Below are 10,526 nucleotides of genomic sequence, written 5' to 3'. Positions count from 1 at the left end.
CAGTCCTCCGCTTTCTGCCTTCCGCATAACTGACTGTGAGTAAGCTGTCAGTGCTTGGAATTCCTCATCTGTGCTCGCTCTAGTTTTCTTCACAGGCCGTGAGCTTCCTCACTGGGCACGGGGCTCTGTGGGATTGAGGCTGGGGAGGGGCCAGAGTCTGCTCTGCAGAGTGACTATGTCGGGTGCCGTTGCAAGGGGTGCTTTTTGGTTGTAATGCTAAAGGTGTAACGGGAAGAGGGTTGAGGGCGGATATGCTCAGTCCTCAAGTCTCTTCCTTCTCTATCACTGGGTGAGCTTCCCTGGTCATGCCACTCTAGGTATCCTCTCTGAAGCAGGCAATATTCAGTAGCGGACGTGAGCAGGGGTCTGAGAGTAGCCCTTGGCCTGTGTCTCCAGTCACCAAGTTGCACCACACACGTTATGTGGAGGGTCCAGGGCTCTGCACAGCACTCCGGGCTGACCTGCTCCAGCCTGGGCTCCTGGGTCCTAACCCTCGTGGTTACTGCTCCCCGAGGGCTCTGCTGGCCCTGGAGCCCGACCCCAACCCGAGCGGCTCTTAAGGTCTGTGAGCGGTCGAAGGGCGGCCGGGAACTGAGGAGCAGCCACAGCCCCGGGACCCCACCCAGCACAAGGACAAGAGTGGGGAGCGCTGTGGCTGCCTGCATCATTGCGCCACCTAGCGCAGCAGTCGCCCTACCCTGCCTGGCTCTGGCTTCTGGCCTCTGGGCTGGTGAAGGGCCGGAGCCTTTGAGGGGAGGAGGCGGAACTTGCACTTCAGTGAGGGGTGAGGCCTCGTGGTGGTGGTGGGGATGCAACTGCCACAATTTTCTGTCTACCCCACCTCAGCTCCCCCAATGAGGAAGGGGCTGGTGCTGCCCCTGCTGCCCACAGGCTGTCACTGCTCCTCCAGGGCAGATGCACGCTGCGCTTTTCCCCAACTGGCCACCGGGTGTCACCGCTGCTCCAGGAGAAACACAGTCTGTATGTTACCCTGCCTGGCCACCGGATGGCATTGATGGTCCAAGGCAGACAGCACAGGCATTACCCCGGCTGGCCACCGAGTATCACTGCAGCGCTGTGGGGGGGAAATGGTTTCTGCCATACCCTGAGTGGCCACGTAGTGTCTGTGTTGCTCGACGAGGGAAATTCTTTGTGCTTTGCCGCGAGTGGCCACCAAGTGTCACTGCTGCTGCCTGGGGGACATGCTCTGTGCATTGCCGTGATTGGCCACTGGGTGTCACTGTTGGTCCAGGGCAACTACATTCTGAGAAATACCCCAGGTGGCCTCTAAGATACATGTGTGGTAAAGGCTGAGTACAAACATCTGCTTCCCTTTAGGTGGGGCTCGGTTTGTAATAAAAGTTTTCCTCCTTGTTCTGGGTGCAGAGGGAGAATTTCCCTATCTTGGGAGCAGCTGATCTTCTTGGACAGGGAGGAGCATGTTCACCTGAGCAGAGGCCTGGAACCGGAAAGGTGAGTACAGGTGGTGAGTTTGTCCTTCTTCCTATGTGTCTCTCTTTGAGCTCTCATATGTTGGCCAACATACTCTCTCTCTCTCCCCTTGTCCTGTCTCCTTGCATAGAACATGGGCAATGGTGCATGCTCACAGGCTTGGTCTGGGGCGTCTGCAACCCAATGGGGCATTGGGAGGGGGAAGAGAAGCATGATGGTACTAGATCCTCCATTGGTAGTGGTGGGGGTGACTGTGGGAGTTGACTGTCACTGTTCATCAAGTGGGGCTGATGTACAGTGGATGGGAGAGGGAGGGCAGTATCTCGTACACCAGTAGAACTTTGGGCAGTGATGGCTCCTGCTTGGGTTATATGCTGTGTTTGCAGAGGAATCGCCCAGGAGCCCCAGCCGGAGGAGAAACTGGAAGAAGTGAACCTGAGCAGCCTGGACATCCTTGTAAGCAGAGATGAACAGTCCTCCGCTTTGTCTTCTCCATGACTGGCTGTGAGTGAACAATTATGGCACTCTATTGCTCATCCGTACCACTCTAGTTTTCTTCTACCATTCTCCTGCTGCTCTCTGGCCCTGCTGTATCACGGCACAGTGTCACTGTTGCTCCTTAAGGAAATGCTCTGTGCATTACCCCAGGTGTCCACCCAGTGCCACTGTTGCTCCATGGGGGAAATGCTTTGTGCATTACCTGGATTAGCCACCCAGTGTCACTGTTGCTTTATTTGGGAAATGCTCTGTGCAACTATACAGAGTGTCCACCCGGTGTCAATATTGCTCCATGAAGGAAATGCTCTGTGATTACCCGGGGTAGCCACGCAGTCTCCTTTTTGCTTCATGAGAGACATGTTCTGTGCAATTACACCGAGTGGCCACCTGGTGGCACTGTTACTGCCTAAGGGAAATGCTTTGTGCATTCCCCTGGCAGGCCACCTGGTGTCACTGTTGCTCCACGAGAGAAATGATCACTCAGTTTCTGTTCATCCAGTGGGGCTGATGTAGATGGGATGGGAGAGGGAGGCAGGGATGAGGGCAAGATTTCACACACCAATAGAGATTTGTGTAGTGATGGCTCATGCTTGGCTTTTGAAGCTGCGCTTGCAGAGGAATTGGCCAGGAGCCCCAGCCACAGAAGAAGCTGGCACAAGTGGACCTGAGCAACCTGGACATCCTTCTAAGCAGATATCTGGGAGGCGGAAACCTGAGGACTGTTCATAATTGGCTATGAGTAAGAGGTCAGTGCTTTGAATTCCTCATGTGTGCTCCCTCTAGTTTTCTTCACAGACCGTGTGCTTCCACGTTGGGTAGGGGCTCTGTGGTATCAAGGCTGCGGAGGGGCAAGAGTCTACTCTGCAGAGGGACTATGTCGGGTGCCGTTAAGGGGGCCAATACAGGGAGGAGAAAAGGGAAAGAGACCTGAACCCTGATTACAGGGCAGTCACCCTTTCTTTAGTAAAATACTCCTCCTTTACACAATGGCGGGGGGAGGGGGAGTCCCCAATGTGAAAAGATCTGGAAATGAACAGGTAAGGGAGGGATCCTGCTGAGTGTCCCCTTTCCAATCAATCCTCCATCCCTCAGCGACACCCTTCCCGACTTACCTCCTACCCCACCAAGAAAATGACAACTTTATGCCCCCTACCTTTACCAGAAAAGACCCCTCTTACTTGTGACGCGGTCCTGTTAGTAGGGTTAGGTGCACCCACGTGCCGGCTCTGAATACCACCGCATCTACCTACAACATCTCAACATCCACACATTTCAGAAAGGACCGCCACATGAATCTCTTCGAACGTAGCCCGAGGAATCTCCTCTCTTTATCACCAAAGAGACACAAGGCCTGGAATTCGGACACAACTAACGGAGCTGTCCGAATCCCTACAGTTGACACTCATCAGTCCGACAGTGTTCTTTATTGTGCACAAGAAAACAAAGGGTGAAAGTTGTGGTTGGTTGAGCGGTGTAAATTGGGCAGGGCAAAAGGACTTGAGGAAGGATTAGACGGAAGTGAGGGTCTGAAAGGAGCCCCCCACCTCAGCTGTTCATTTCCAGACTTTGTGACATTTGCTTGGTTGGGCCATTTCTTGGCTTTTTTGAGAAAAGGGGCGAATTATCCACGGCCTCCGCCATCCCCTTACAGCCGCCCCTTCGCCACACCATATTCCATCTGACCGGGATAGGTCCCAAGTAAGCTTTCACTTCAAATCTCAAAAAAGCCAAGTAGAAATCATTCTGTGGGAATTTACTGTGACTAAGAGAAACAGAAGTTCAACCCTTCTCAAGGGGTGTGTGGTCAGGGGGAGTCGCTCAGCCGCAGGCACAGAAAGGCTCCCCTAGCTTAAGCGTGAGAGGTATAAGACCTTACACCCTGGTTACAGGGCGGTCATTTTGCCGGGCTTGTCAAAGTGACCTGTGGCTTAATTTGCATGGCAAAGGAGACCGAAACCCTCCTTACAGGGTGGTCCTTAAGCCAGGGGCGTTCCAATGGGCCAGAGCGAAAAGCGCTGTAAAGGAGAGACCTCCCTTCCCTCAGAAGTGGGTGGTCTCGTTGCCCAGCGAGTGCCAACGGCCCAAGAGGAATTAGAAAGGGGAGACCTGCACCCTTCTGACAGGGAGAGGTCAACGGCACGGGGCATTTTAAAGGCTAGGTCCTAAGGAGCTCAAACCCAGAGAGACCTCAACCCTTTTTAAAGGGGGGTCGCTCAGCCTCAGCTATGGAAGGGACCCATAAAGCATTTTGGTTGGCAAGGAATGGACCTTGATCCTTGTTTACAGGGAGATCCTTTTACCGGGCACCTGAAGGGGGATTAAGCCTGTGCGGAGAAGTGTCGAACCCGAGCCCACGGTACAGGGGTGCGGTGTGTGCGGTGTGTGCAGCCTTTGTCCGTGGCTTTTTCTTCCCTTTTCCTGCAGTTTCTTTGGTGCTTGTGTCGTCTTGTCCATTTTGTCCTTTGAGTTGCTAGAAAGAGAGAGGTGAAGCGGGTTAGGTGTGGCTCAGTAGAGAGCACGTGTACAGTGTACATTCAGATTACATTGGCAAGGTACACGGCCCTGCCGGAAATGACCCCAATACCTACTTTTCGGCACCGATCTCTTTCAGAGCGCAGGAGAGCTTGCGGCAGAACGCGGGTCCAGGTGGATGCAGAGGACGCGGGCTTTGACTTGGCTGAGTGCGTGAGTGAGTGAGGAGGGCACGGGACAGCTAGTAGGACAAACCCTGAACCCTCTCAAGAGGCTGGTTTCTAGAACTACCTTCCAAATGGCAGTGTTACCTTGTGAAAGGCAGGGAAAGACCCACCCCCTAGTTAGAGGGAGCTCACTTTGGACCTTGGCGTGAAGAGGGCCAATGCAGAGAGGAGAAAAGGGAAAGCGACCTGAACCCTGATTACAGGGCAGTCACCCTTTCTTTAGTAAAATACTCCTCCTGTACACAATGGGGCAGGGGGGGAGTCCCCAATGTGAAAAGATCTGGAAATGAACAGGTAAGGGAGGGATCCTGCTGAGTGTCCCCTTTCCAATCAATCCTCCATCCCTCAGCGACACCCTTCCCGATTTACCTCCTACCCCACCAAGAAAATGACAACTTTGTGCCCCCTACCTTTACCAGAAAAGACCTCTCTTACTTGTGACGCGGTCCTGTTAGTAGGGTTAGGTGCACCCACGTGCCGGCTCTGAATACCACCGCATCTACCTACAACATCTCAACATCAACACATTTCAGAAAGGACCGCCACATGAATCTCTTCGAACGTAGCCCGAGGAATCTCCTCTCTTTATCACCAAAGAGACACAAGGCCTGGAATTCGGACACAACTAACGGAGCTGTCCGAATCCCTACACTTGACACTCATCAGTCCGAGAGTTTTCTTTATTGTGCACAAGAAAACAAAGGGTGAAAGTTGTGGTTGGTAGAGCGGTGTAAATTGGGCAGGGCAAAAGGACTTGAGGAAGGATTAGACGGAAGTGAGGGTCTGCAAGGAGCCCCGCACCTCACCTGTTCATTTCCAGACTTTGTGACATTTGCTTGGTTGGGCCATTTCTTGGCTTTTTTGAGAAAAGGGGCGAATTTTCCACGGCCTCCGCCATCCCCTTACAGCCGCCCCTTCGCCACACCATGTTCCATCTGACCGGGATAGGTCCCAAGTAAGATTTCACTTCAAATCTCAAAAAAGCCAAGTAGAAATCATTCTGTGGGAATTTACTGTGACTAAGAGAAACAGAAGTTCAACCCTTCTCAAGGGGTGTGTGGTCAGGGGGAGTCGCTCAGCCACAGGCACAGAAAGGCTCCCCTAGCTTAAGCGTGAGAGGTATAAGACCTTACACCCTGGTTACAGGGCGGTCATTTTGCCGGGCGTGTCAAAGTGACCTGTGGCTTAATTTGCATGGCAAAGGAGACCGAAACCCTCCTTACAGGATGGTCCTTAAGCCAGGGGCGTTCCAATGGGCCAGAGCGAAAAGCGCTGTAAAGGAGAGACCTCCCTTCCCTCAGAAGTGGGTGGTCTCGTTGCCCAGCGAGTGCCAACGGCCCAAGAGGAGTTAGAAAGGGGAGACCTGCACCCTTCTGACAGGGAGAGGTCAACGGCACGGGGCATTTTAAAGGCTAGGTCCTAAGGAGCTCAAACCCACAGAGACCTCAAGCCTTTTTAAAGGGGGGTCGCTCAGCCTCAGCTATGGAAGGGACCCATAAAGCATTTTGGTTGGCAAGGAATGGACCTTGATCCTTGTTTACAGGGAGGTCCTTTTACCGGGCACCTGAAGGGGGATTAAGCCTGTGCGGAGAAGTGTCGAACCCGAGCCCTCGGTGCAGGGGTGCAGTGTGTGCGGTGTGTGCAGCCTTTGTCCGTGGCTTTTTCTTCCCTTTTCCTGCAGTTTCTTTGGTGCTTGTGTCGTCTTGTCCATTTTGTCCTTTGAGTTGCTAGAAAGAGAGAGGTGAAGCGGGTTAGGTGTGGCTCAGTAGAGAGCACGAGTACAAGGTACATTCAGATTCCATTGGCAAGGTACTTGCCCGTGCCGGAAATGACCCCAATACCTACTTTTCGGCACCGATCTCTTTCAGAGCGCAGGAGAGCTTGCGGCAGAACGCGGGTCCAGGTGGATGCAGAGGACGCGGGCTTTGACTTGGCTGAGTGCGTGAGTGAGGAGGGCGCGGGACAGCTAGTAGGACAAACCCTGAACCCTCTCAAGAGGCTGGTTTCTAGAACTACCTTCCAAATGGCAGTGTTACCTTGTGAAAGGCAGGGAAAGACCCACCCCCTAGTTAGAGGGAGCTCACTTTGGACCTTGGCGTGAAGAGGGCCAATGCAGAGAGGAGAAAAGGGAAAGCGACCTGAACCCTGATTACAGGGCAGTCACCCTTTCTTTAGTAAAATACTCCTCCTGTACACAATGGGGCAGGGGGGGAGTCCCCAATGTGAAAAGATCTGGAAATGAACAGGTAAGGGAGGGATCCTGCTGAGTGTCCCCTTTCCAATCAATCCTCCATCCCTCAGCGACACCCTTCCCGATTTACCTCCTACCCCACCAAGAAAATGACAACTTTGTGCCCCCTACCTTTACCAGAAAAGACCTCTCTTACTTGTGACGCGGTCCTGTTAGTAGGGTTAGGTGCACCCACGTGCCGGCTCTGAATACCACCGCATCTACCTACAACATCTCAACATCAACACATTTCAGAAAGGACCGCCACATGAATCTCTTCGAACGTAGCCCGAGGAATCTCCTCTCTTTATCACCAAAGAGACACAAGGCCTGGAATTCGGACACAACTAACGGAGCTGTCCGAATCCCTACACTTGACACTCATCAGTCCGAGAGTTTTCTTTCTTGTGCACAAGAAAACAAAGGGTGAAAGTTGTGGTTGGTAGAGCGGTGTAAATTGGGCAGGGCAAAAGGACTTGAGGAAGGATTACACGGAAGTGAGGGTCTGCAAGGAGCCCCCCACCTCACCTGTTCATTTCCAGACTTTGTGACATTTGCTTGGTTGGGCCATTTCTTGGCTTTTTTGAGAAAAGGGGCGAATTTTCCACGGCCTCCGCCATCCCCTTACAGCCGCCCCTTCGCCACACCATGTTCCATCTGACCGGGATAGGTCCCAAGTAAGCTTTCACTTCAAATCTCAAAAAAGCCAAGTAGAAATCATTCTGTGGGAATTTACTGTGACTAAGAGAAACAGAAGTTCAACCCTTCTCAAGGGGTGTGTGGTCAGGGGGAGTCGCTCAGCCACAGGCACAGAAAGGCTCCCCTAGCTTAAGCGTGAGAGGTATAAGACCTTACACCCTGGTTACAGGGCGGTCATTTTGCCGGGCGTGTCAAAGTGACCTGTGGCTTAATTTGCATGGCAAAGGAGACCGAAACCCTCCTTACAGGATGGTCCTTAAGCCAGGGGCGTTCCAATGGGCCAGAGCGAAAAGCGCTGTAAAGGAGAGACCTCCCTTCCCTCAGAAGTGGGTGGTCTCGTTGCCCAGCGAGTGCCAACGGCCCAAGAGGAGTTAGAAAGGGGAGACCTGCACCCTTCTGACAGGGAGAGGTCAACGGCACGGGGCATTTTAAAGGCTAGGTCCTAAGGAGCTCAAACCCACAGAGACCTCAAGCCTTTTTAAAGGGGGGTCGCTCAGCCTCAGCTATGGAAGGGACCCATAAAGCATTTTGGTTGGCAAGGAATGGACCTTGATCCTTGTTTACAGGGAGGTCCTTTTACCGGGCACCTGAAGGGGGATTAAGCCTGTGCGGAGAAGTGTCGAACCCGAGCCCTCGGTGCAGGGGTGCAGTGTGTGCGGTGTGTGCAGCCTTTGTCCGTGGCTTTTTCTTCCCTTTTCCTGCAGTTTCTTTGGTGCTTGTGTCGTCTTGTCCATTTTGTCCTTTGAGTTGCTAGAAAGAGAGAGGTGAAGCGGGTTAGGTGTGGCTCAGTAGAGAGCACGAGTACAAGGTACATTCAGATTACATTGGCAAGGTACTTGCCCGTGCCGGAAATTACCCCAATACCTACTTTTCGGCACCGATCTCTTTCAGAGCGCAGGAGAGCTTGCGGCAGAACGCGGGTCCAGGTGGATGCAGAGGACGCGGGCTTTGACTTGGCTGAGTGCGTGAGTGAGGAGGGCGCGGGACAGCTAGTAGGACAAACCCTGAACCCTCTCAAGAGGCTGGTTTCTAGAACTACCTTCCAAATGGCACTGTTACCTTGTGAAAGGCAGGGAAAGACCCACCCCCTAGTTAGAGGGAGCTCACTTTGGACCTTGGCGTGAAGAGGGCCAATGCAGAGAGGAGAAAAGGGAAAGCGACCTGAACCCTGATTACAGGGCAGTCACCCTTTCTTTAGTAAAATACTCCTCCTGTACACAATGGGGCAGGGGGGGAGTCCCCAATGTGAAAAGATCTGGAAATGAACAGGTAAGGGAGGGATCCTGCTGAGTGTCCCCTTTCCAATCAATCCTCCATCCCTCAGCGACACCCTTCCCGATTTACCTCCTACCCCACCAAGAAAATGACAACTTTGTGCCCCCTACCTTTACCAGAAAAGACCTCTCTTACTTGTGACGCGGTCCTGTTAGTAGGGTTAGGTGCACCCACGTGCCGGCTCTGAATACCACCGCATCTACCTACAACATCTCAACATCAACACATTTCAGAAAGGACCGCCACATGAATCTCTTCGAACGTAGCCCGAGGAATCTCCTCTCTTTATCACCAAAGAGACACAAGGCCTGGAATTCGGACACAACTAACGGAGCTGTCCGAATCCCTACACTTGACACTCATCAGTCCGAGAGTTTTCTTTCTTGTGCACAAGAAAACAAAGGGTGAAAGTTGTGGTTGGTAGAGCGGTGTAAATTGGGCAGGGCAAAAGGACTTGAGGAAGGATTACACGGAAGTGAGGGTCTGCAAGGAGCCCCCCACCTCACCTGTTCATTTCCAGACTTTGTGACATTTGCTTGGTTGGGCCATTTCTTGGCTTTTTTGAGAAAAGGGGCGAATTTTCCACGGCCTCCGCCATCCCCTTACAGCCGCCCCTTCGCCACACCATGTTCCATCTGACCGGGATAGGTCCCAAGTAAGCTTTCACTTCAAATCTCAAAAAAGCCAAGTAGAAATCATTCTGTGGGAATTTACTGTGACTAAGAGAAACAGAAGTTCAACCCTTCTCAAGGGGTGTGTGGTCAGGGGGAGTCGCTCAGCCACAGGCACAGAAAGGCTCCCCTAGCTTAAGCGTGAGAGGTATAAGACCTTACACCCTGGTTACAGGGCGGTCATTTTGCCGGGCGTGTCAAAGTGACCTGTGGCTTAATTTGCATGGCAAAGGAGACCGAAACCCTCCTTACAGGATGGTCCTTAAGCCAGGGGCGTTCCAATGGGCCAGAGCGAAAAGCGCTGTAAAGGAGAGACCTCCCTTCCCTCAGAAGTGGGTGGTCTCGTTGCCCAGCGAGTGCCAACGGCCCAAGAGGAGTTAGAAAGGGGAGACCTGCACCCTTCTGACAGGGAGAGGTCAACGGCACGGGGCATTTTAAAGGCTAGGTCCTAAGGAGCTCAAACCCACAGAGACCTCAAGCCTTTTTAAAGGGGGGGTCGCTCAGCCTCAGCTATGGAAGGGACCCATAAAGCATTTTGGTTGGCAAGGAATGGACCTTGATCCTTGTTTACAGGGAGGTCCTTTTACCGGGCACCTGAAGGGGGATTAAGCCTGTGCGGAGAAGTGTCGAACCCGAGCCCTCGGTGCAGGGGTGCAGTGTGTGCGGTGTGTGCAGCCTTTGTCCGTGGCTTTTTCTTCCCTTTTCCTGCAGTTTCTTTGGTGCTTGTGTCGTCTTGTCCATTTTGTCCTTTGAGTTGCTAGAAAGAGAGAGGTGAAGCGGGTTAGGTGTGGCTCAGTAGAGAGCACGAGTACAAGGTACATTCAGATTACATTGGCAAGGTACTTGCCCGTGCCGGAAATTACCCCAATACCTACTTTTCGGCACCGATCTCTTTCAGAGCGCAGGAGAGCTTGCGGCAGAACGCGGGTCCAGGTGGATGCAGAGGACGCGGGCTTTGACTTGGCTGAGTGCGTGAGTGAGGAGGGCGCGGGACAGCTAGTA

The 10,526-nt window shown here is 53.0% G+C and overlaps 1 long non-coding RNA gene across 1 annotated transcript; it reads left to right on the top strand.

The window, feature by feature from the left end:
- Positions 1-1,392: 1,392 nt before the first annotated feature.
- LOC135891170 (uncharacterized) lies at positions 1,393-2,635 on the top strand. Its single transcript, XR_010562256.1, has 3 exons — positions 1,393-1,473; positions 1,839-1,956; positions 2,554-2,635. It is a non-coding gene; the product is annotated as an uncharacterized LOC135891170 (long non-coding RNA).
- Positions 2,636-10,526: the final 7,891 nt, after the last annotated feature.

The sequence above is a fragment of the Emys orbicularis genome, chromosome 18 (genome assembly GCF_028017835.1).
Source record: "Emys orbicularis isolate rEmyOrb1 chromosome 18, rEmyOrb1.hap1, whole genome shotgun sequence".
NCBI classification, from domain to species: domain Eukaryota; kingdom Metazoa; phylum Chordata; order Testudines; family Emydidae; genus Emys; species Emys orbicularis.
This window is presented reverse-complemented; position numbering and strand designations above follow the sequence as displayed.